This window comes from Pinus tabuliformis, chromosome 1_2 (assembly GCF_031772625.1).
Source record: "Pinus tabuliformis cultivar Carrire ecotype Pingquan chromosome 1_2, CPIR1, whole genome shotgun sequence".
Lineage (NCBI taxonomy): Eukaryota > Viridiplantae > Streptophyta > Pinopsida > Pinales > Pinaceae > Pinus > Pinus tabuliformis.
Window position 1 is genome coordinate 125519727 of NC_142298.1, and position 27659 is coordinate 125547385.

Consider the following 27659-nt stretch of genomic DNA (forward strand, 5'->3'; position numbering starts at 1 on the left):
CCAAAATTATCACTCTTAACAAAAAAAAATGTAACAAAAGCATATGAAGAGGTTACCATGCTGAGTCAAGCATAGTAATGCTTAAGGTACAACCCTTTTTGGGGTTGCGATTATGGAATCCCATCATAATCTACTAGCTCGTAGGCTCCTTTTGCTAATACATGCTTAACAATATAGGGACCCATCCATAAAGACTGGAACTTACCTGCTCCCAATTTATCAGATTCCTAATCATAGAGCAAGACCAGGTCACCTTCTGAGAAAACGCGGGGTTTGACATTCTTGTCAAATTGCACTTTTACTTGTTTCTTATGCACTTCATTAGCCAAGGTGGCATCACGACGAGTTTCATCCAGTTGGATTAATTCTAAGAAATGATCTTCTTCCTTTAAAGTTCCAGGGAGGAGGTCAACTGCAAGATTGAGAGATGAAATCTCACATTGAACTGGTAAGATTGCTTCCAAGCCATACACTAGTCGAAAGGGTGTAAACCCAGTCGCATTTCTCACTGATGTCTGGTATGCCCACAGGGTTGGGTACAGGATTGGGTGCCAACTCCGTTTATGGACTCCAATCATCCTTTACAGCATGTGTTTCAGGACTTTTTTTATCTCTTCAACTTGCCCGTTCACTTGCGGATAATACGGAGTAAAGCTATCATGGGACAGTCCTAATTTGGCAGCCAATTCAGCCATCATGTGATTGTGGAAATACGATCCATGATCTATGACTATAGTTTGCGGGACACCAAACATGGCGACTACATGATTAAAAAATAAAAGAGCGGTCATTTCGCCGTTGTTGTTTAATGTAGGCAACACCTCGACCCATTTTGTAAAATAGTCAACTGCGACTATGATATACCCATGCCCCCCGGTCGAGGTGGGGTTACATTGCATGAAATCTATGCCCCATTTGTCAAATGGCCCAACAACAACTACTAGCTGCAGAGGTGCGGGTGGTATTTTAGTTTTGTGGTCGAAGATTTGACAAGCATGGCAACTTCTCACTGCAGTTATGCAATCTTTGAACATTGTTGGCTAGAAGTATCCTGCTCATAAAATATTTTGTGTTGTAGCATAACGAGATTGGTGCCCCCCACATGTGCCTGAATGACAATCATTCAGGACTTTTTTTGCCTCCTCATGGGTGAGGCACCTTCGCAGAATAGTATCGACACCACGACGGTATAGTGTTTCACCGATGATCATGTAGTCTTTTGCTTGGTATCGAGTGCATCGTTGTTCTGAGCGAGAGGTATTAGACCTATATGTTTGGGTTTGGAGATAAATGATTATATCTCCATACTATGGATCGCTTGAAGATATCAGAAACAAAGATTCATCCACGATTGTTGCTTTGGACGATGATGGGAAATCACATAGTAACTCTGCAAATATTAAAAGAATTGGTTTGGGAATTTCCACTCATGGAAGGAATGGAGGTAGACCCAACTAAAGATGTGCTAGCAAAAGACACGAAAAAAGAAGCATAGGAGATGGAAATCGTTCCTCCCCCTTGTATTGATGTTGAAGTCTGCATAGTTGAAGCACTTGTAGTAGAAGCCATGCTTCCAGTAGTGGTCATCGACGGTAAGTGCGTAATGTGACATGGACTTGATGGTCTATACATCGGAGTCCCAACGTGTTGTAATACTTCTGGATATCTAGATGGTAGGGGAGAATTTAGAGCTGCTAACGACTTTGAGAGTTCTTCTACCTCTATGTTATTCTCTGTTTAAAAGAGAACTCGAGAAAGAACTAGAGTGTTCCTCTCTTGTTCTGCGGAAGTGCTAGGCCTTACTTGAACACTAATTCCCTCGAGAGGAGGATCAATCCCCGATGCGTCAGCTGTCATGGGCGAAAGCCACCAGTAGTATCACCTCTGCGTCTTCTAGGAGAAGGCTCTAAACTTGGTGGTGAAAGACCACAAAGTCTTCGAGACCGTCTAGGTGATCGGTCAGCCACTTTGAATTTTTTATTAAGATCTAACTAAAGAATCAAAAAATTGAAAGCTAGGCCAACTAAGACCATAGAGCACACATTATAAAGTCCCTAAAAGATATCAACCAGTCAAACAACTTCGAAGTATTTCCACTCCGAGTGATTAGGACCGGACACCAAAATACAAGAAAGTGAATTAAGGGGCCTTCTGAAGATAGTCTGGGATAATGACGGCCTAGTCCTATCGGCGAAGGTAACGGAGGAAGTTACGCTGACCTCCTAACAATAGCCTACGTCGATGCAAGCCCCCAAGCTTCGCAAGGGTGCCCTCCAGTAGTACTATTGAGAGTGATGCAACGTCGACCTCAGGTGCCATGGGATTCCCCTCCACAGCCACCTGTGTAGATCCCTAGGAGTAGCAACTATGGATACCAACTCGTTATGGAAGCTAGGCAGAACAGTCGTGAGGTAATATCGAACAAGTAGGAGAGGGGGTATCTCTCTTCCCTGTCGTCAAGAACCCTCGTGCTTAACTCCCAAATCTGGAGCTTTCCTGGTCTCTCTAACACTATTGGATTTTCACTCACTATTCAGACTCCTATGTTTGACAATTTAAATGGCCTTGGAGTGCTATCTCTCCACTCGCCTAATCCAAGGCCCTAAAATATCCTAAAACTTGTTGGTGTGTCTAACTTGACAATTATAAAAAGTTCTAGTATATTTTAAGTAGCGCTTGTTTTTAAATGGGCTATTCTTTAAGTCAAGGGATAAGCAGAAGTGAAACTAGTGGTGTTTTGACGCAAAAGAAATTAATAAAAACCAAAATACATGCAAATGCACTTGTTTTCGTTTTTCGATGAAAAGAAATTTCTACAGGGTTCAAAGGAACTTCAAGAAAAACAACAAATTTTCTTTTCTTCTCTTTTACTCACGCATCACACTCACAAAAGTTAACAAAGCTATGGATGCCTAAATAGATGTGCAAATCTATCCTAATGCAATGAGTACATGTTGATGCAAGACTTAAGACTCTTGCCACTTAAAATGTTTAGATGGAATATGAGTTTCTACCATTCATTTCATCTAAACACTGAAAACGAGTTTCAAGACAAACAAAAATGCACTTTCATTCACTAAAAGGAAACCAAATCAAAACAAAGTTCAAGAAAGCAAAACCAAGTGTTTCAAAAAGTTTTCTTCAAAAGCAAAAACAAAAAATGTCTTTTCAAAAATTCTCTCAACAAGACTGAAACTTTATGATTGAAGAATAGGCAACAAACACTTTCGCAAGTTGACAACACAAAATGGATGAAAACTTATCGAAAAAAAATGTGTTTAAAGATGCTCTTAACAATCAAAAGCATCAATGAAAGCTTTGGCAACAAAGACCAAAAGATCAAAAAGACAATTTTCAAGAAAGTGCCAATCAACAACTTTCATGAAACAAGAAAAGTAGATGGTCACAAAAAGTAGTTTTGTCAAGCAAACAAAAAGGTCACCAAAACAATATTTGACACAAAGATTGAGATCAATCTTCCTGCCCTGATGAATCAGAGCAGCCAAGATTTCCAGCAAGAAATCTTGCATGTTTAAAACAAAAAGGATGACGCTTGCGAACACAAAAATAGGACCAGCACTTTTTGCAATCAGAGAGAATTTGAAATGAGATACTTGCTGTAAAAATAAAGAAAAACACAGAAAAGTAACTATTCAGGACTGAATCAAACCAGCAGATAGACCTTCAGAAACAAAAGATTTAAAAAATCTTGAAAATTGCAAGATAAACGTGACTGTATTGATATACTGTTGCGTGTATACATGACTGCGCTAAAGGAAACCTGCATATCCCCGGGTTTACTTAAGGAAACATGCGTATATACGCTTCTGTAAACAAGAAAAACAACGTATATAAAATATTTCAAGAAAAAATAAAAAACAATCTGAAGAAACTGACCAAACTTACAATTCAAGTTCCTACAGGAACAGACTACACAACAACAGCAAGAAAACAGATAGCTGAGCCCTGATTGGCTTGAACACGCCCAAACTAGGAACAACAATGGTGTTGTCCCCAGTGAAGTCGCCAATTCTGTTAAGGGAAAAGTTCCCCTAGGGTCTTGGGCTGATACCCTAGCAGACTGAAAATTGTCTATACAAAGAAACACACATTCCATACAGCCATGATGCTAATATAAGCAAACTCTACGATAAGGCGCGTACCTGAGGTCCTACATTTGCGAAGGTCCTTCTAGGGTTCAAGCTCTTCTTGGAGTTCATTTCGCCCCTTTGACCCGCAAAACAACCAATTCAAGAAAGTACAACAGTATATGGACTAAACATCATAAAGAAATCATCTTCATAATATATTGAAAGGTAGTTAGTTATGCAATTAAACAACCATTCATACATGAATCATAACATGGATATCATAAACATGAAGAAGATTTATATCAGGAACAAAGACATGGGTTTCTTTTATTATAGACAAATAAAGTACAGAAAGGAATAATTTCACCTGAGTCGTCCTTTCGCAGGCTCCAAGCGAAACCATCCTTCGGATTCGTCCAGTCTCAAGCCTTTAACAAAATCATTCCATGACTTACTCCATGATATCACAAGTAGTAGATGGACATCATCACACAAGGAAACAAGGGTTTCCTGTAAAAATGGGGGAGGTGCAGGAGGCATAAGGATCTTCAGACCTGGTTAGGGAAATCTCAGCATAATAACCTTTCTCTCTCTTCTCTCCTCCCTTAGGCCTTCCCATTGAAGCCTTTTTATACTTCTTCCAAAGTAGCTTTTTAGTTGGGAACTCATTGGGAAAAGTTGGGCCACGGGCACTAACAGGTGATCAACAAGTAAAACCCGCGATCTCTACCCAAAATTAAGGAGATTAATTTTTTTTTAAGTGTTTTAAGACATATACGTGAGTTGGATATACACAGACCCGTGTATACACGCATTTAGATCAGGGAAATGTCATGTATAGGGAATAAAACATTGTTTTTTTAATTTTGGACCATGTCTGCAAGGAGGGGTTGCCCTAGGCCATGAGTGTAGCATCACAAACCCCAAGAGTGAGATTCGGAGCTATAACAACTAATCAATAATTGATCTGTGGGAGGAGGAAGTTCAGTTTCAACAGCTTGAATATAGTGATCGGTTGATGCATATTAGCTATGGTAGTGAGGATCAAAGTGTAGAAAATTTGGAAGTAGGTGAAGGATCTTTGCCTATTTGTTTTTCTTCATTTCAGTTCATCAAAGACAACTTTTATGCAGTCATAAATCAATAGTCTTTGAGTTTTGATCTTGACAATCAAGAGAGAAATGAAATCATTGATCAAGACTCCTCAGATCCAAATTTTCAACCCTCGAATGCCATTGAATGTCAGGTTGCATTTGAAGACTTGGATACTGAGATATATGTTCAAATAATGCAGGAAAATTCTTTACCATTATGCTTTGAAACATTTCAGTTTTTGAAGAGAAATTTTCATAGTATATCTGCAATTAAGAAAGAGCAACTTATAGAAAATTATGAGGTCTCATTGGAACCAATATGTAATAGGTTGCAACAGTCTTCCCAAGTTTTTCATTATCCAATAGCTAGTGTTTTAGATGATATCTATAGTCAAAGTTTTTCTCCATTAGCTGGCAATGAGCTTCAAAACAGAGGTGATTAAAATGTGATTGGGCAGCTGGCTTCATTGTCTTGTTTAGCACGAGTTAGTACAAATCTCATCTGCAAATTTACAGTCATATCAAGAAAGTAAGGATAATGATTAAAGTTCACATCCAGGTTATGAAGACTACCTAGAGCAAAGCAGTAATATATTCGATGCGCTGGAAATAAATATGTATCCTATGAAGATCCCTTTGAAACATTCTTTAGGTCAGCTAGTGGGCTCAAACTTCGCAATTTCATTCATGTTCAATCTGTTTACAAGTTTTCGTGGGATTTTCATTTCAATAGTTCTCTCTTCTTTCTCATAAGCAAGCACCTGCGGAGAATTTAACTAGCAGACAAAATGCTTAGATGGTTGCATTGGTTGTTCCATTTCACTTGATCAGTTGATGTATGGATCAGTTAGAGTAGGTGTGATGAAGATGTTGAAGAAAGTGTAACTAGGTTCGGTTTTAATAATGACATGATCTTTGTATTTGATATAGTAAAAGGAAATAAATTATTTTTTGTAATATTGCTACATGGGTTTCATCAGCAAAAAGTGTCTCTAGGTAAAATACTTCTTCTTGATGTCTTTAGGATTTATTTCTCTATCAAAGAAGCAGGTCATGAGTCCATGTAAATTTATACAAGGAGCCCTCCAAGTCAAAGATCAATGCCTCAAGAACAACCACAAGAAGTCTGCAAACGAATCAATAAGGAGATGATCACGTCGACTACAGAGAAATATGAATTAAATACATAAATACAAGTTATGTTGGCATTGGTATAAAGAGACATCCATTCATGAAGTTATGTCAGCTCACATATGAACCCTCACCACTATATACACCCACGAAGGGTCATCTCAAAAGAACAAAACTTCCCACTTCTATCTCTATGAAATTTCAGGTAATGAAGCAACAATAAGAAGCAATTGTAGGTACAATTTTGAGGAGATGAAGCCACAGTCATAAGGTAGCCGTAGTGAGATAGAGCCATAGGCATAGAAGAAAAGCCACAGTCAAGGCTTCGGATGAGGCAGGGAGACGCAAAATGGTTTGGCTGCACCTTGTTTTGGGCTTTAGGTGCAGTCATGATTGCGAATACACGGTAGGATCTCAGTTGGACGATTATCCTCTGTTCAACAATGTCTCCATAACCCTAGTAAGCTACAGTGATAATATGATTAGTCTCAGATCCATAACAACAAAGGAGCATGACAAATTTGGCGTGATTAGAGTCTCAACTTATCGCAATATAGTTAAGGTATATGTATAGGATCTCAATTTATTAGATATTGCAATGATCCTAGATCTCTATCTCGACATAATTATTCTCTATAGTCATCAAAATGTTCAGATCTTGTTAAGGCAACATGCTTCGAGGAACAATGATCAAAGTAATTATATATCATGATCACATATCAGTGATCTCATTGACTCAGAGGATCTCAATGCAGCAAGTGATCTCGGTGATACTATTGTAAAGGAATATAGGTTGTAGCAGTGATGAAGATCATGGTGTTGTAGCAGTAATGAAGATCATAGTGTTGTAGTAGTGATCAAGGGCATGGTGTTGCAGCAGTGATGAAGATCACAACGGTTATGACCTTTGTGGTGCAGCAAAGAGAATGATCTCACCAATGACATGAAGAGGACTGATGGCTTTGTCTTGGAGAGGTAGATTGTGTCAAGGGTCATGGTCTTGGTACTTGTCAATGAAATCTCTATCAGAGGAAAATTACGTGTGGGTTTTTCCTCTCCAAGAGGGAGAGGTTTTGGCCTTGGCAGAAAACCAAATCATTTGTGTTCTTGTTTCTTTTATTTTGATAGCAGTTTGATGAAGTTAACATACACATGCTAATAATGAAGTAAACATCAAGCTAAGATAAATTGTTTAAATACTTCACAAATTGTTATCATGTAATGAAGAATCATATTAAATTTTCTTGCCCTAGATTATTCAACAGAATAAGCTCAATTCTAGACATCTTTTTCAGTAGTACCTTCAAGTAAAGTTTGCAGTTAGTTTATAGTTCGATTTTTTAGTCGGTTTGCAATATTGAGTTTGGTCTTTTGAATGGTTTTTGACTCCATGCCCAATGGATAAGACTAGTTGGTCTACGGTGTTCTTGACACCTCCAAGGAGCTGCCATCCCCAGTTGGATACCTAATCCTCTAAGGGTTGGTGTGGAAACTAAACAACCAAAGGGAGTCCAAGGGACCACTTGGAATATCAAAACCAAGGGTCACTCCTATGTATTATAAATATATATCATTGTGAATAATAAAAGCAATCTAATGTTTACCTTTCATATTTCCTTTTCCATGTATGTGTTTAACATGGTATAAGAGCGGGAAATATCCTGCCTTGCTCATATTTGAGCCACTTGTTTTATGGCCTTTCTATGCAGGTCAATTCTGCCTTCAATTCTGCATTTCATAAATGTTTTCTTAGCTAAATTATAGTTGTAATCTCTGCTCACATTTTCACATAGTAATGCTCTTCCTTCAATGTTAGTCCTTCTTGCATTACATTTATTTACCTCTCAATTTTTGTGCCTACTAGAATAGTATGTCGGTGGTCATTTCTTTGTTGGTGTGTTTGGCCTAAAACCTCCTCAACACTGTCCTTAGTATTTTATCTGTTGGTGGAATGAGCACGGTAGTTTCATATGTGTTTTATACCACTATGGTGACACTCCCTGGTCATTACGTTAATGCTCTCTAGTTACACTCCCTGGTTATTCACCCCTCTTCGGTTTTTGTTAAAACATATTATGATCCTTGGCACCAGGATTTGACTGTTAATTTTATTATGCTGAACTGCCTATAAAGAACTGAGAACTGAATTATAGGCACCTTCCATGAATGATTTCTCTAATTCGGCAACATGCTTAATGCATGGATTCTCAAGTGCCTCAGGTGAAAGGTTCTCCAACTCTGTGTGAAGTTCTGAAATTCTATTTTGCACCAGAAGACACAGTAAATTGAGCCGAAGGATTGGATATTCCTGAGAAGATGGTTGAATAAGATCTCTTATAACTATGTAATATGGCTTCAGCTACAAGAAGTCCCTCACAAAGGCATGTTAATCTTCAGTTTTTACACTTAGAACAACAACATGCTCAAAAATATCCCTTGCTAGTGTTAGTTCATGAATCGCTGCAGGTGATTCATAGTACAAGGGTGGGAGGCTTGGAAATCCTGTCAACATAACCTTCAATTGAGAGAGTAAAGTTGAAAATGTTAATAGATCATTTCTGGTAGAAGTGTCTTCGAAGCAATAAAATACTTGAGATACATCCGAGAGCATGCCTTCAATGGCTTTCCTTTCCTTGAAACAATGATAATCTGCTATTTCAACACCTTCAAACCCTATAACTAGTTACGAAGAATACTTTCTCTGCAAGAAAAAGCCAAAGGGAAAAACAGAATAAGAAAGAGGTTTAGGAGCAAAATAGTTACAAAAAGGTTAGCTTTGAGCCTTCTGATGTTGAATCCATAGTTGAGATATATTCTAGTCTCCGATGTTCCAACAATTTCCTAGAAGTAGAGGAGTGGAAGAGTATTGCGAGTAGGGGTTGCGTAGAGAGCTAGAGAAATAAACCCACGGCTCTGAGCATCTGTCGAAGGCAATAACACTAAAGGTGGCCATCTTTTATAAATAAAAATAATAAAAAAAACTTCAAGCCTTCAACCATCCTTCAAGGCCTTAAGAGGATCAATAGCGAGGGATTATTTTTAAGTAAGGAAAACTGAAGAGTTCCCACAAATTATCGAGGAAGGATTAAGTCAAGAAATTGATGAATACTTTTTTGATGTGAGGTATAGGCTGGTTATATCTGTAGTGAGTAATGTTGGTCGCTCTATTTAATTTTATATGTTGGTCGTGAGTGAACTGTTATGCATATGTAGTGGATTACAGTCATTGTTTCTTGTTGGTTGGAGGATTAACTCTTTATGTTTAAGTCATGGTATGTGCATTAAATAGAGCTATTGCACACTGGTTAGTTGGAGCACATTTACAGAGGATGGGATGGTAAAAAATCAGTAAGTACACTCTTTCCGACATTAAAATTTGTCTACAAAATTCATAAGAAAACATGGAATTTTTGCAGTTGGAGTCCTAGTTCCAGTGAGATAAACTTCAACAGATTTTATTTGAGGTGTTACATTCTAGGATTTGTCATTCTAAATTGTTTTCTGCTCAAAACAATCCTCTGTTCAAGGTTAAAACAAACACCCATCAGCAACGAGCAAGTGATAAAATCATTAAGGTTGAGGAAGATCCACATTCAATGCCTAATGCAACAACATATTTGCATGCAAAAGAATAAATTCAACTTACACTTCCCAAGTCATTCATCGGACCTTGGGAAGAGCTTGTCCATAACAAGCATAGAAAAGGTCTTGGATATGGTAAGGAGGTTTCCTTTCATATTCTAGATTATTCAAAGCCCATCTAGTTTCAGAGTGTTCAATTTCTTCATGACAATTCACCTTCAGTTGTTCCAGATTCTTCTCCTCTTCCATAGCAACAACAACAGATTATGAAATGCCAACACTGTGGTTGACTTGGCCATATGAAATATCATTATTTTGATCTTCGTCCATGTAAGCATTGTCATAAAACTAGTCATTCTTTAAACAGATGCTTCAAAAACAAGCCTCTTGCAAAAAAAAAGATTCATCTTGGATGGATCGCTTCTTGGCAATGGGCATCAACAACCAAGAATATATTTCAATCATATGTCCGAACTTGTTCTAGAGTATTGAACAATCTTGCAGTTGTGTTTTCTCCATCATCTCACGTTGTATCTAACAAGGGGGAAACGATGTTCATCTACAAGCTTCAAAGCCACCTCAAGAGCGCATGAGCCACACCTAGCCATACCAGATTAAAAGTTGTAGCTAGAGACAAAGATGCCCTTGAGCATGCCTTCAGTCAGTGATGCATCTTCAAAGAAATGGCAACACTTCCTCTAGCAGAAGACTTCAACTTTTTCTCTGGTTTGGAATATTTCTAGGAATTTCATTAATAATTCTAGAGTTGGTGGTAATCCTTAAAACATAACAGGTTGAGACCTCCCTTTTTAGGTTGATGTTATCCCTTTTATGTGGGGTGAGACCTCCCTATCATGGTTGAAGGTTTCTCTACCCAAAAAATCAGTAGCACTTCCTCTAGCAGAAGACTTCAACTTCTTTCCAGACCTGGAAGAGTTCTGGGAACTACACTAAGCATTCCAGTATTGGTGGTCATACTTAAACCACCTCCCTTGATACCAACATTTCAAAGAGCAAATTCAGCCTAGTGTTGCCATGCATTTTTGCACATTTTTTATTACAACTCTCTTCCTGGACTCATAAATAACAATTTGGATTAAGGGGGGGAATGTTGGACACCTAATCCTCTAAGGGTTGGTGTGGAAGCTGAATAGCCAAAGGGATTCCAAGGGAGCACATAAAATATGAAACCAAGGGTCACTCATATGTATTATAAATATGTATCATTGTGAATAAGAAAAGTAATCTAATGTTTATCTTTCATATTAACCCCGCCATGTATGTGTTTAATAGAGCCAATGTTAGTGTCAGTCTTTGCATCCTATCACGAGTGATAAAATGGGCTCTTATAATGTCTTGTTAGGGTCCCACAGTTAATTTTTTGTCATTCCATTAGGTCATCATGCAAAAATTTGGTAACTGCATGTAGTCTTAGATTTGTATCCAATCCTTTTAAATAATTTTTATTCCTTGCTGGCTCATTTCACCTTTGTGCTGAGTGTACTACAATCATGATTTTTCTTTATCATCATATTCATTTTTATCATGATCTCATGTAGCCAAGGTTCCCATTAGGTTTTAGGGTTTCTAAGGTCTCCATTAGGTTTTAGGATTCCCCAATCATCATTTCATAAGATTTCATCATCAACTTCAGGTTGCATTACATAAAATCCAAGTAAGTGGCTGTGTGTTTACCATATCTATCTCTCAGTTTTGCTTGGAAAACAAATTTCGCTCTCCTAGGGTTTTGAGGGCATTTTTCTTGGTTTCATGACCTCCATGGTAACAATACCAGCAAAACTTGTATATTTATGCTCATACACCTTCCCCTATCCTCACTATACCTTCCGAAACACTTATGATCACTTCTATCCCTCAAAATCACCATTTTCCCACAAAGCCTAGCCTATTGCTACAATTTTCCACTTCTCTAGGCTAGGCCTATGTGTTACCCTTTTGGACCCCTTCCCCTCACTCCATACTTGAAATTTAACTTTCCCCTACTTCCTAACATCTCGTCCTACCTCCCAAAATTTTCCTAAGAATTTATAAACCCCCTATCCCCTTTATTTCCCTTCATTCATATAAATTGCCCAAATCTCTTCTTTTGCCTACACTAACCCCTAATTTTCTTTCCCATTGAGCTAGGGTTTGCTATGGGATCAGAGACATCTAAGCAAAGGAGGCATAAGAGAGGTCATATCCCTTGTTTTGCCTACACTAAACCCTAATTTTCTCTCCCATTGAGTTAGAGTGTTATATGGGAATAGAGATATCTTAGCAGAGGAGGCATCAAGGAGGTCATATCAGAGAGTATGAGGTCATTTCAGCTCATAAACATCATTTCTCCATCATTTTTCAAGAAATCATTCCGAGGGACAAATCTTTTGCCACGCATAGGGCCAATTTTTCTTCAAAGGATGGTTTTGAGAAAATGGAGATGAATTCCACAAAAGTAAAAGAGGTTTTTGTTAATAATACAAGAAGTAACAAAAACCTCCTTCAGGGTTTACACAGGTATCATATATTGGGAGATATGAAACTTTCATGGAGACCTATGTTAGAAAATCAAACATTTTCAAGTTAAAGTTTATGTTTTAGTATTTATTTTGTGGCACAGATTATGAGATAATGAAAATTAATTTCTAGAAAATTAGAGAGGATGTTTTTCAAAACATCCTTATCTACACAAACCACTCTCATTTATCCAAAAAGCCTTATGGTTAGAGAAATATCACTTGATCTTCGAGCCCTACTTTCACAGAAAAACCCCAAATTTTGACCCTACCATAAGCTCAAAGCCTTGGTGCTACACGTTCATCTCAGAGCTCCAAATGCTAAAATATTTATACCCCTAGATAGATATTTCCCTGAGGATCTCAGATATACACTTTTTGAAGCATGTCAAAAAACTGGTTAGGAGAAAAAGCCAAAAATGAGCAGAAAAAGTCACCTTTTTCCACTATTCTGAAGCACGCGCTGCGTTTATGGAGTCACCTCGGGCGAATGAATTTTTTAAGGCCTTTCCATAGTCCATTTCTAAAACTTCAAGTTGTTCAGGAAACTAGACCAAAAATTCTACTTGATCGTTCTCTTACTTTTCAAATTTGACTTCCAGAAGGCTTCCAAAATATGCTTGCAAGATGGCATTATGCTTATAGCCAAATGCGCTATGCTTATACCTGTAGCTGTCTTTTTCACTTTTTGTTTGCTAGATCTTGTTTTTATGATGTAATTTTGATATTTTAAAGACTTGGTGATGTAATTATTGAATTAATTAGCATGGTATGATGTTTTTGTTCTTAATTAAGCCTCATAAAGTTGGAAAAACACAAATCAAAGTCTAAAAGAAGAGTTTGTGTTTAACCTTCTTACTCTCACTTGTTGTTTGAGAGATTCTTGGGAACTATTCCACCACTTACATTCAACCCCTGAAGGTGGGGAAATGGTTGTTTTGAGTCTATATATATGATTTCTCATTCAGTGAGAAGTGTTGGACTTTTGTGGAGAGACTTGTATGTTATGTTTTCATACAGCTAATCATGGAGCAGTTGCAGCTATTTTTGAGCAATACTTGTTTAATGAGCTATGGTATTATTTTCCTTTTATATCAGTTTCTTAATGATGAAATAATCTCTCTTTACATGCTTTTATTTCTTCTTATGGTTTTCCTTACAGTCATATAGGCAGAATTCTTAGATTAAAAGCTCTGTTTATGTGGAAAATCATGCTTTTGTTTCTCTTCTACTAAGATTAATGAATTCATGCTAATACATGATCATTATGATTTCTTAAACTCCTAGACCTATACTACATTGGTTAAATCTTAAGTTCACCAAAACATATTATTACTAGCTTCTCTTTATGCCTGTTACTTCACACTTAATACCTTGACCTAATTGCCTACTCTCATCCTTAGTCTAGCAAACCTAAAAACCCTAAATTTCCAAATACTCAAACAAGACTTATACATCTAGCCTAAAATCCACTTCTTTTCAGTTATTCATTGACAAATCCTTAGAGAGATCCTTCTCTAGTTCAATAGGGCTAGATCTTGAACAAAAAGTGGTTCAAGGTTACCTCTTTCGATTTCCTCCTCAGCCTAGGACATTGTAGGGGATAACATTTTTGGCATCGTTGTTAGGGAAATGAGTGAAATATATTCCCTGGGAAAGAATGACAAAGATCAGACCTGATTGCAGATGGTGAATAGTGATCGGACACATAACGGTTGTGCATCTTTCACTTGGTGACTCCACATAGTTCAGATTGATTTAAGGACTCCCCTGGTGAAGAATCCAAAGGTTATGTGTTTTTTTTATTACCTGGTGACTCCATTGTCAAAGGAATCTAGATTATAGAACATTTATGTTGAATCAAATCAACTAGATTTGAATATTCCACTGGATGATCAAACTTGCCAGTAGGAATATGGAAGGATCATACGCAAAATTCAGGTACTCAAAATGGAATTGTATTCAAGATGTAATTTACTTTCTTGTAAAATACTTCTTCTCCTTTCTTGAAACCATCCTGAATTATTTCCAGAGTTTTTCGTATGAAAAAGAAGATCAAAGTCTTGTATTTGATTCTGCCTATTTGAAGAGTGTAAATACCTAATTTCCTTATGATGTTGATCAAGATCACGATCTCTTACTTGAAACTTGTGCATATCCTTTTCGAGTTGATGAACCTAAAGAGACTAAAACTGATCCTACAATAGTGTACATAGCCTTACACCTTCTACAGTCCTAGATATATATAAGCCTCTGATTTTACCTCTTACATTCCATGATTTGCCTGAAACTCATTACCTATATCTACCAAGGTTTGATGGTGATTGTAACAACATTACTGCTGAGAGACATATGCAGAATTTTGAGACTTTCCTCAACCTTTTTGAAGTTGATGAAGACGATGTCAGTATTAGGTTATTTTCTCTTTCATTACAAGGCAAAGTCAAGAGTTGGTTCAAAACCCCGCATGCTGCGAGCATCTTAGATTTCCTGCAGTTCATCAAAGTTTTCCTCGACAAGTGGGTGTTCAAAGAGAACCCTTTCTTGATTCTAGAAGAGTATCGCCAAATAAAAGGACAGCCAAGGGAGATAGTACAATAGTTTTCTTCCAAATTTAACCAAGTCTATAGTTTGATGCCTGCTAATATAAGACCTCCTCATGGCTTAGCTCTCTTGCATTATCTAGAATCCTTTGGTCCAGAAATGGAGTTTCAGCTAAGAGAAAGGAGCCTTGCAACACTTTAAAAGATGTGGAATAGTGTAGTAGATGTAGAGGCTAATATGTTGATCAAGAGGGCAGAGTTGAAGGAAGAAGAGAGGGAGAACATAGATGTAGAGCACTTGAAATCATTAGAGGTAAAGCTTGACATTTTGGTAAGTCCAGTGTAAGAGATGATGTAGAAACTCATAACAAGGAATGACTATGATGTCCAGGACCATGGCTCACTCATTGAAGAAAAACAAGTGGGCGATCCAAAATATTTTCTTTCTTATCCTAGTTGTCATAGATTTGATAATGATTGTTTTATAGATTAGCTTGCAGAGGAGAGATATATTGGTCTCACATGTATGCTTGATGATATTCTTTATATTGATGATTTGCCTAAGTTTGATCAATATGATGATGATTATGATCTCCAAACAGAATCAAATCTTGCAGACCAATCAACAGTTGATTTGTGGGAGGAGGAAGTTCAATTTCAGCAGCTTGAATACAATGATCAACCAATGCATATCACTTATGGTATTGAGGAGGAAAGTGTAGAAAACTTTGATGTAAGTGAAGGATATTTGGCTATTTGTTTTGTTTCATTTCAATTCATCAGAGAAAACTTTTATCCAATTAGAAATTAGCAGGCATTAATTTTTTATGTTGACAATGAAGAGGGAAATGAAATCCTTGATCAAGACTTCTCGGATCTAGATTTACAGCCCCCGTATGCCATTGAATGTCAGGTTGAAGATGAAGACTTGGAAACTTAGATATATGATCAAATGATGCGGGAAAATTCTTTGTCGTTATGCTTTGAAACATTTCAATTTTTGAAGGGAAATTTTCATAGTATATCTGCAATTAAGAATGAGCATCTTATAGAAAATTATGAGGTCTCATTGGAACCAATATGTAATAGGTGTTTTAGATGATATTTGTAGTCAAATTTTTTCTCCTTGAGCTGGAAATGAGCTTCAAAAAAAAGGTGATAAAATGTGATTGGGCAACTGACTTCATTTTTTTGTTCAGCAAGTGTCTCAGTACAAACCTCATCCAAAAATTTGTATTCATATCAGGAAAGTAACGATAAAGATGAAAGTTCACGTTCATGTTATGAAGACTACTTAGAGCAGAGCAGTAATATACTAGATGGGATGGAAATCAATATGTATTCCTGTAAAAATCTTTTGCGGCATTCTTGAGGTCATCTGGAGGGCTCATACTTTGCAATTTCATTAAGATTCAATATGTTTACAAGTTTTCATGGGTGTTGTCTTTCAACAGTTCTCTCTTCATGCTCATAAGGAAGCACCTATGAAGAATTCAACTAGCAGATAAAATGATTACATGGTTGCATTGACTGTTCCATTTCACTTTATCAGGTGATGTATGGATCAGTTAGAGTAGGTGTGATGAATAAGCTCAAATATAAGCATCTTTTTCACTAGTATCTTCCAGTAAAGTTTGCAGTTAGTCTACAGTTCAGTTTGTCAGTCGATTTGCAATATTGGGTTTGGTGTTTTGAATGGTTTTTGACTCCATGAACAATGGATAAGGCTACTTGGTCTACATTGTTCTTGACACCTCCAAGGAGCTGACATCCCTAGCTGGAGCCAATGTTAGTGTCAGCCTTTGCATCTTGTCACCAGTGATCAAATGGGCTCTTATCATGTCTTGTTAGGGTCCCATGGTCAATTTTTTATCTTTCCATTAGGTCATCATGAAAAAATTTGGTCACTAGATGTAGTCTCAGGTTTATCTCCAATCCTTTTAAAGAATTTTGATTACTTGCAGCTAATATCACCTTTGTGCTAAGTGTACTTCAGTCATGATTTGTCTTCATCATCTATTCATTTTTATCATGATTTCATTCAGCCAAGGTTCCCATTAGGTTTTAGGGTTCCCAAATCATCATTTTAGAATATTTCATCATCAACTTCAGGTTGCATTACATCAAATGCAAGTAAGTGGCCATGTGTTTACCATATTTGTCTCTCAGTTTTGCTCGAAAGCTCATTTCCCTCTCCAAGGGTTTTGAGGGCATTTTTCTTGGTTTCATGATCTCCATGGTAAAAATATAAACAAAACTTGTATCCTGATTCTCATAAACCTTCCCTATCCTTAATATGCCTTACTAAAGACTTCCAAAAATTTCTTTCCCTCAAAATCACCATTTTCCCATAAACCCTAGCATATTGCTACAATTTTACACTTTTCTAGGCTAGGTCTATGTTTTCCCTTTTGGACCCCTTCCCCTCACTCAATCCTTGAAATTTCACTTTCCCCTACTTAATAGCATCCCCTCCTACCTCCCAAAATTTTTCTAAGTATTTAGAAGCCCCCTATCGCCTTTATTTCCCTTCATTCTTATAAATTACCCAAATCCCTTCTTTTTCCCACACTAAACTGTAATTTTCTCTCCCATTGAATTAGGGTTTGCTGTGGGATCAAAGAGATATGAGTAGAAGAGGAAGAAGGGAGGTCATATCAGAGTGTATGAGGCCATTTCAGCTCATAAACATCATTTCTCCATCATTTTTCATGAAATCATTTGAAGGGACAAATCATTTGCCACACATAGGACCAGTTTTTCTTCAAAGAATGGTTCTCAGTAAATGGAGATGAATTTAAAAAAAGTGAAAGAGGTTTTTGTTAATAATACACTGGAAGAAAAAATTCCTTCAGGTTTTACACAGATATCATAGATTGGGAGATATGCACCTTTCATGGATACCTATGTCAGAAAATCTACAATTTTCAAGTTAAAGTTTTTGTTTTAGTCATTGTTTTGTGGCACGGATTACGTGAAAATGAAAATTAATTTCCAAAAAATTAGAGAATTTTTTTTTCACAACATCCTTATCTACAAAAACCTGTCTCAGTTTTCCAAAATGCCTTATGGTTAGAGAGATATAACTTCATCTTTGAGCCCTAGTTTGCAGAAAAACCCTGAATTTTGACCGTGCCATAAGCACAGAGCCTTGGCGCTACACTTTCATCTCAAAGCTCCAAATCATAAAAAATTTATATACCTGGATAGATATTTCCCTAGGGATCTCAGATATCCACCTTTCAAAGCATGTCAACAAATTGGTTAGGGGAAAAGCCAAAAAAGAGGTGAAAATGTCACTTTCTTCCACTATTCTGAAGCAGACGCTACGCTTATAGAGTCACCTCGGGAGAATCAATTTTTGAAGGAATTCCATTGCTCTATTTCAGAAAACTCATGTTTACTGGAAACTAGATAGGAAATTCTAGTTGACCGTTCTCTTAGTTTTCAAATTTGATTTCCAGAAGGCTTCCAAAATCTGCTTGCAAGATTTCACTACGTTTATAGCCAAATGCGTTGTACTTATAGCCAAATGCATTGTGCTTATAGCTAAATGCATTGCGCTTATAGCCAAATGCACTACGCTTATACCTGTAGTTGTCTTTTTCACTTAATCTTCACCATATCTTTGTTTATGACGTAATTTTGATATTTTAAAGACTTGGTGATGTAATTATTGAAGTAATTAGCATGATAGGTTGTTTTTCTACTTAATTAAGCCTCATAAAGGTGGAATAGCTCAAATCAAATTCTAAAAGAAGAGTTTGTGTTTAACCTTCATACTCTCTCTTGTTGGTTGAGAGATTCTTGGGAACTATTCCATCACTTAGGGATTTGACCCCTAAAGGTGAGGAAATGGTTGTTTTGAGTCTATATGTATGATTTCTCATTCAATGAGAAGGGTTGGACTTTTGTGGAGAGACTTGTACGTTATGTTTCATACAACTAATCAAGGAGCAGTTGCAACTATTTTTCAGGAATACTTGTTCAGTGAGTTTGTGCTATTATTTTCCTTTAATATCAGTTTCTTATTGATGAAATCATCTCTCTTTACATGCTTTTCTTTCTTCTTATGGTTTTCCTTATAGTCATATAGGCAGAATTCTTAGATTCAAAGCTGTATTTATGTGGAAAATCATGCTTATGTTTCTCTTCTTCCAAGATTAATGAATTCATGCTAATACATGCTCATTATGATTTCTTAAACTCTCCAACCTATACTACATTGACTAAATATTAAGTTCACCATAACACATTGTTATATAGCTCCTCTTTATGCCTATTACTACACACTTGATAGCTTGACCTAATTGCCCACTCTCATCCTTAGTCTAGCAAACCTAAAAGCCCTAAATTTTCAAATAATCAAACAAGACTAGTACATCTAGCCTAAAATCCATTTCTTTTCAGTTTTTCATTTACAAATCCTTAGAGAGATCCTGTTACAGGGAAAAGTGTCTACACAGTACTGCTTATCCCACTAAGGTGTGGTAGCTACCTTAGAAACAAACAAGGTAAAGCTACTTTCGTTTTTCCTTTATGAAATATAGATGAGAGAAGAACAAAGAAGACCAACCTCTATCTTGCGCTTATCTCCTAGTTCGATTCCTCTCTCTCTTGATAGTCTTTCGCTACTTGCTCCCTTGTACGCCCATCTTCACAGAATACCTATAGGATCACAGTAGCATAACACTATACAAGAACATGGATCTATAATCATAAACAACCTATGATTAGATGTAAATTGACCATACAAATGCATAAAACATAAATGGCACAAGAGTATGGAGGAAAACTTGAATAGCTTTTATTGATAATCAAGAAAGAGCCAAGGGAGTTACAAGCAGTTGTTCTGACCCAGCGTCATCCTCTCAGCAAGTAAGCCCTTCTTCACCTCATACAAAGCTTAGATCACCCAACACTATGATGTTGTCTCAAGAAACCAACAACAATTCCTTACAAGATCTGGGGTGAGGGATCCATATATAGATATCTGTAAGGGAGACGAGTCAGCTTGTAATTTGATTAGTGTCTTCCCTCTGATAGTTCTTGCTTCCACTTGGAGATTGATGATCTCTTACTCATCCTTGGTCGAAATCAGAGAGGCAAGTGTCATAGGAGAAGTTTCTGGAAGATTCCATGCCTCTCCACCTCGCGGATTGACACTGCCATTTGTCACTTCTCGCCCATCGCACCCCATAGAAGGGAGTTTTGAAATGCAACGCACCCATAGAGTGTACTTAGGTGAGATGCAACGCACTTTGCCTATGGAGCAGCTAAAATGATCCTGTTTTGACCAGTTTTGAGCAGTTTTTCATGGAGAACTTCTGGGAGAAGTTGTAATCGGTTGACCTTGTTCCTTTAGTGTTTAGAACAAGAATTTTAGGGACTTAGGAGCCCTTGGTTTATGGACATTTCATGCTTGGGGTTGCAGTGCCCAAAAATGTCTATAACAATTGCCCCCTAAATCATGAGGTCGTTAATCTTTTGATGTCGGGTGAAATGCTTTATTATGAGGATCTGAAGTTCTTTCAAGCTGGGAGGAGACCTGTAATAAGATACAATACAATAGATTATCTTCATAATATTTTCATGATCTAGCTGAGGCGGGCATTCCCATGCTCAGTTTTATAAATTCATTTTCATGTACATAGGACAGACAATCGTCTGAGTGTAGACTGATCATTCTGGTAGAGCCATCATCCCTTTGATTGGATGATTATCTGTGTAGCAATGATGTACATTTGATGTCTTTATTTCCCTGAATATATATCGCAGCCCTGATGGATGAAACTAGATCCGGGGTCTTCAATCTCGTTCGATCTTCACTCGAAGCACAAGTCTATCCATGTGAGAGATGTTCTGGAGTCGAACATGGAAAGACATCGCCTGATTACCAGCCAATGATGTAAGCTATTAACAAGCGCGAGAGGAATCACCGATAATGATAATGACCCTCAAGGTACTGCAGTACAATTCACGTGGTGTGAATAAAGGACTTGGCGTCGAACACCATGCAAAATATTTCGTTCGAAGGCCATTGATGTAAACCTGTCGCCAGAAGTGAGAAACTTGCCATTGAGGCATGCAAGCTTCAAAGTACTGAACGGGGTGTTCCTAGATCGACTTCTTGGATAATAAGCTGATGTCGAAAATAAGCGATCCGTCACAGGAGGGCCTTAATGAATCCCACATCAATGACACGGAACGGAGCAAATGATTTTAATGGAGGTGAAAATGGTCTGATGACATAAGGTTCAGGGTGGCGGTCATGAAAGAATGGAGTGTAAATGTATTGTAGCGGGTGAGACACAAGTGAATTCTCTGAATGACTTTTCTTTAACATATCGGCGACATTGACGTGATGGATTGGTAGTATTAACCCCAAATGTGGATGGTGTGATGGGACCATGGTGATGTGACCGGTGAATGAAACAACCCAACCCGACTTGGATGCGGAGTGAAAGTGTCATGTTCAAGAGAGACTTGCTACCAACAAAGTTTCTTCAAGTTTTCTTCCCAATTTTTCCCCAGTCATTGCTGACCAGTACCTCTTTATTTTTGTCAAGTTTGAGGAGGATAACATATGCTTGTTCTATAATTTTCCCTTTGGGCAAACCCATTGCTATGTTTTAACGAGCCTAGCGATAGTGAAACTCGTTCTTGTCTGCTATGGACAAGTTTGTCGCTATTAAGTTTTAACGAGTTTAACGACAAAGATAACTCGGTCCTTTTTAATTTTAGAGAGTCTGAAAAGGGACGTAAAGGAAACTCCAAAATTCCTTTTTCGTCATCTAATCCCTTAAGTTCGAAAAAGTATAAAACAATACAGAAGGGATGAATTTTCGATACTTTTAACGAGCCGAACAAAACAAGCGCTTGATCATTTTGTGTAATAATCCCTCAGGTCCAGAAAGATTAAAATCTAAAGGAGGGATAGCACTTCCGGTCCCTTTAACGAGCTGGAGAGGCCAATGGCTTGGCAATCTTTTCATATTTTACGAGTCAGTTGAAAAGAGCTTAAAGGAGACCCGTCTTTTGAGGAATGAGTGATAAAATTGGATAGCAGCTGATTCCAGGTAAGGTTTAGAATTTTCAATCATGGCAGTGTTACAAGGATGGCTAGTGGGATCACTCTTCGCAGCTATTCCTCAAAAGGGGTAAACAATCAAATGGAGGTGAATGATCGGCTAATACAGATTGGAGGTGATGATGAGAACACGACCAAGGCTTTAAAGGCTGAAGTATTACATTCACGATGGTTATTTACCGGGAAATAGTTCATTTTATAATGAGCTTAAACGCGGGGAGAAACATTTGCTCATGACTTATGTTCATTTTTTCATGAGCTTGAACTATGTGCTAAAACTACTTGATTAATCCAGTCGTATAATAAGAATGTCTCATGAAAACGACAATTTTTAGAGTTTTGCCCCACATCCTTTCTTTATGAAAGTTACGAAACGACCAATCCTACAAGTTTAAAGGGTTAGAGGACCTACAAATTTTAAATAAATAGTCACTCTTCGCTTGCACGCAAAAAGGTTTGCATGCCCCCAGGTATAAAATAAAGCTTCAAGGTCACCTTTTGTTCTACCGACGAAACATTTGTTTTATCAGGAAAGGTCTACCTCTTTCAGGTTACCAAAGATTGTTCTATTCATAGCGCAAACAAAACATTTCTTCGGCGATGTCTACCGAAATAGACAAAGGTGAGCGTTGCAGATGCCTCCACTCACATAACTTTGACGAGGGAATCTTATTCCAGTCTAACTCCCTTTTCTAATCATGGAGGGAGTACAGACTAGTCATATATCTCTCTCGGGAAACCTACCCTATACCCAAAGTTTTCCTGCCGAAGCAGACCAGGGTGCATGCCCCCTGGGTTTCAGTCATGTCCCCTGAATCACTCACGCTCATCAGGTGGACACACTGGAGATTGATGAGACATTTCTTGTGTGAAAAGACCATTCAAGGATGGTATATGACTATTTGCTATGCGTGATCCGGAAATGAAAGCTGGTCTACGAGCTTGACCACTCTTCCTTCGTGCGGAAAACACATTACTCTAAAGAGTGATGAGACAATGGCTCCCATGCAATAAATATAGTCTCGTCCAAGGAGTATATTATAGTCCAGGGGTCCTTGGACTACCATTACGTTCATGTGAATGGTTTTCCCTCTCAATATTGTGGGCACATTGGGAAGGATCCCTAACGGTCGATTGGTTCCTTTATCAAAGCCTGTTAGATTTCTCATCTCAGGCAAAAGCAATGGCGAACCAAGCGCTTTCCAAGCAGTCAAGGAAAGGATACTCACAGAAGCCCCTTCATCTAAGATGGTACCAGCCATAACCATTTATATATTTGAGCAATGATTCGGAATGGTACACTAGCCGGTAAACGGGGTCTGCCTAGTTGATTCCAGTCGAAGGAAACAACTAGGTTGCTTGGAGGTGGGACCGAATAGACGGTCGGGTACGACTCTGACGAACTTCCTTCCTGTAGTAAAGGAATGGGTAAATTGCCCCCATGTTCATCAGAGTCTGTGCTTACGAAAAGAATTTGGACGGTGTCATCCTTATTCTCTTCTGTGACTGTATCATCTGAAGATGGAACCTCTGAAGGCAAGACCGGGTCAACTGTCGCCTCGACCTTTTGACTTTCGTCTGGTATGGGTTCAGATGGTTTTTTCTTCAATGATAGATGCTTCGGCCAACCATCTGGGCAGGTCAGCCGGATTTTCAACTAGTGACAGACTCGGCAAGAGTTTTTTATATCCAAGAGGAAGTCGTAACGGTGAAACCAGACGATCGTCCAAAACTCTTTTAGCCTCGTCTAAGAAGGGACAACAGTGGACGGCATGATCGCCTTCGCACAGTTTACAAGGAAATCTATATTTTCCTTTTTGTCCTAGGGCTTCACTTTCACTAATCGACGGTGTGTTTTCAACATGATCATCAGAGGTTGACGACACCGGGTTGTGCAAACGAGGAGACCAGTCCCTTAAGATCCGAGGGATGCAAGGACAATCTCTATGATAGTGGTCTCCTTTACAAATGACACATGGCGATTTAGGTCTGGTCGTGCAGTGTGTGGATTTTTGCTAGATGATGCTTGGTTGCCCCCTTTCGCTTTTGGCTCCTTCTTCTTCTTCTCTTCTTCTTTTCCTTCTTCTTCTCAAGTACTTGATTTTTGGCTTTACCAACCCCATCAAGCAAAGAGGAGGGAGGAGAGGAAGAATTGGAGGAAGTATAAGGTTGGTGGGTAACTCTGGATTCGTCTAGTTGTTGACTCGATTGTTCAGGAATTGCGGCGTTCTCAGCGACAGAGGTTGAGAAGAGCCATACGGGCAAGGCGATTGTCAATCCTGGAAGCGACAATGTGGCCATATGGGGTGCACCAACACCTCCCCAAGAGGAGAAGGGACTAGGATTTCCTCCAAGGGGAATTCCTTGGTTGGTGGATTCCATTTTCTCAACCTAAGATCAACGTAGGAAAGGGTGATGATTATTCCGTTTAAAATAAATTTTAGACTCTTTGACACAACTTGTTTTTTCAATTTTTAAGAGTCGAGAAAAAACAAAAGATGACTCTAGTCGCCTTCGATTTTTAATGAGCCTGAAGTGACAAGTGCTCAGATGGACCTTTTCTGTTAATGAGTCTGAAAAGGAACGAAAGGGATTGCTCTGGAAATCTAGGTAGAGGGATTACCAAACCAATCGCAAAACTGCAGAATACGTTTTACGGTACGACAATCAATCTTCCCGAATGCTGTGTTCAGTGCATTGCGATCGATAGGGTGGCAGACACGGCTTCCTATGGATAAAGGATTAAGCCTATTGTGGTCTCCCAAAATATACTCAACGGTACGTGGGAGCACAAGTCTGTACTGGCACTTATCGTCTCAAAGTGGAGGAATCACCCAACCATCAGTGAGAACAACAGTTACCAGGCTTTATGACATCGGAATATGTCTCTAGCCTAGACTTCTAGATGTTGTGCGTTAGGTTCCAAAGCGTTGTTAGATTCATTAAATTTATTTTATAGTTGATCTTGCTTAAGAAATTTTCCTTTCAGGTTCACCGCGAGATGTAGATGTATAATTCCTAAAATGCAATCTAAGATGATAAACAGTCTTTTATCTTCTTTGTGCAATGAAAATCCTAGCTACTAAGGAAAGAGAGACAGTATTCTTTCACAAAGAGCAAAGAGCACACACTAAATGCACTGTCCTAAATCAAACCAATCAAACAGTCTAAATGCAAATGCACATGCATGTATTTGTTTTCGGCTTTCTTAGTATGTGAATGATAAAAATAAAGCTAATGCGCAAATCTGAATTACTTTTCAAGCGACAATTACTAACAAATTTCTTTTCAAAATAAAAAATGGAGACAATCACAACACTTTACGATTCGGAAATGAATACTTGCTTTCGACACTAGAAAAACTACAAATTCAGACCAAATACAATAGTAACAGGGTAATCAACTATCAATAGCAACCAAACTCTCTCCTATGACTGAAAACGACACTTCTGACACTTTCAAATCAAGGAACGACAGTACAATTACGTTACTTTTTGCAAAGAGAACTGAAAATGACTCAACAAATACACAAAAACATTTACAGTTCTTCTGCACAATGGAGGCGGAATATCAGCAAGGAAAGGGGTTTCAAACAGAGATATACTGATTACAAACAACAAAACTCATGAATAGAACTAAAAAGAATGAACACAGAAACCAAAACTGAGGAACAATGCCTAGTCTGATCAGCGCACATGTAACACAGGAACTTGAAATGCACACACCTACAACACTCGGGAAGTGCGCTGAATTTCAGATTCACAGAACAGAACCTGTGCTGGGCCAGAGACGAGACTTTGCTTGGGTTCTGGGTCACAGTTTACAGTTCAGTTCGGGGTTTTGGCCGAGCAAATGGTAATCAGTAAATCAACAATCAGGGGTAGATCTAAGGAGGTTACTAGAGCTACCACAAAGGGCAATCAGAGAGTTTGTAAATCAGTTGTTTAATTTATAAACAAAACCTGGAGATTGACTGAAGCGGCATTTATCTACTTTGCATTTGCATAGCAAATGCAGTTCGAAAGCTACCTGGCTCGACTTCAAGCTCTGTCTGTAAGTTTATAAAATAAACAACAAGGAAGATAAACAAACAAACTAATTCGTCCCCAGCGGAGTCACCATTTTGTTACAGGGAAAAGTGTCTACACAGAACTGCTTATCCCACTAAGGTGTGGTAGCTACCTTAGAAACAAACAAAGTAAATCTACTTTCATTTTTCCTTTATGAAATATAGATGAGAGAAGAACAAAGAAGACCAACCTCTGTCTTGCGCTTATCTCCTAGTTCGATTCCTCTCTCTCTTGATAGTCTTTCGCTACTTGCTCCCTTGTACGCCTAGCTTCACAGAGTACCTGTAGGATCACAGTAGCATAACACTATACAAGAACATGGATCTATAATCATAAACAATCTAGGATCAGATGTAAATTGACCATACAAATGCATAAAACATAAATGGCACAAGAGTATGGAGGAAAACTTGAATAGCTTTTATTGATAATCAAGAAAGAGCCAAGGGAGTTACAACCAGTTGTTCTGACCCAGCATCATCCTCTCAACAAGTAAGCCCTTCTTCACCTCATACAAAGCTTAGATCACCCAACACTGTGATGTTGTCTCAAGAAACCAACAGCAATTCCTTACAAGATGCAAAATTCCAGCCTCTGGATCTCTGGGATGAGGGATCCATATATAGATATCTGTAAGGGAGATGAGTCAGCTTGTGATTTGATTAGTGTCTTCCCTCTGATAGTTCTTGCTTCCACTTGGAGATTGATGATCTCTTACTCATCCTTGGTCGAATTCAGAGAGGCAAGTGTCACAGGAGAAGTTTCTGGAAGATTCCATACCACTCCACCTCACATATTGACATTGCCATTTGTCACTTCTCGCCCATTGCACCCCATAGAATGGCTTTTTGAAATGAAACGCACCCACAGAGTGTACTTAGGTGAGATGCAATGCACTTTGCCTATGGAGCAGCTGAAATGATCCTGTTTTGACCAGTTTTGAGCAGTTTTTCATCGAGAACATCTGGAGAAGCTGTAATCAGTTGATCTTATTCCTTTAGGGGTTAGAACAACACTTTTAGGGACTTAGGAACCCTTGGTTTATGGACATTTCATGCTTGGGTTGTAGTGCCCAAAAATGTCTATAACAGATCCCTCTCTAGTTCAATAGGGCTAGCTACTGAACTGAAAGTGGTTCGAGGTTACCTCTTTCAATTTCCACTTTAACCTACGACATGGTAGGGGATAACATTTTTGGTATTGTTGCCAGAAAAATGAGTGCTATATCTTCCTTGTGAAAGAATGACAAAGATCAGATCTGATTGTTAATGGTGAACAGTGATCAGACATAGAAAGGCTGTGAATCTTTCACTTGGTGACTCCACATAGTTCAAATTTATTTAAAGAAACCACTGGCGAAGAATCCAAAGGTTCTAAGTTCTTTTTATTCCCTGGTGACTACGTTGTCAAAGGAATCTAGATTATAGAATATTCATGTTGAATCCAATCAACTAGATTTGAATATTCCATTGGATGATCAACCTTGCTAGCAGGAATATGGAAGGATCATACGCAAAATTCAGGTACTCAAAATGGAATAAC

General features: G+C 38.2%; 1 pseudogene; it reads right to left on the reverse strand.

The window, feature by feature from the left end:
* Positions 1-8441: 8441 nt before the first annotated feature.
* LOC149204829 (26S proteasome non-ATPase regulatory subunit 8 homolog A pseudogene) lies at positions 8442-8930 on the reverse strand (annotated as a pseudogene).
* Positions 8931-27659: the final 18729 nt, after the last annotated feature.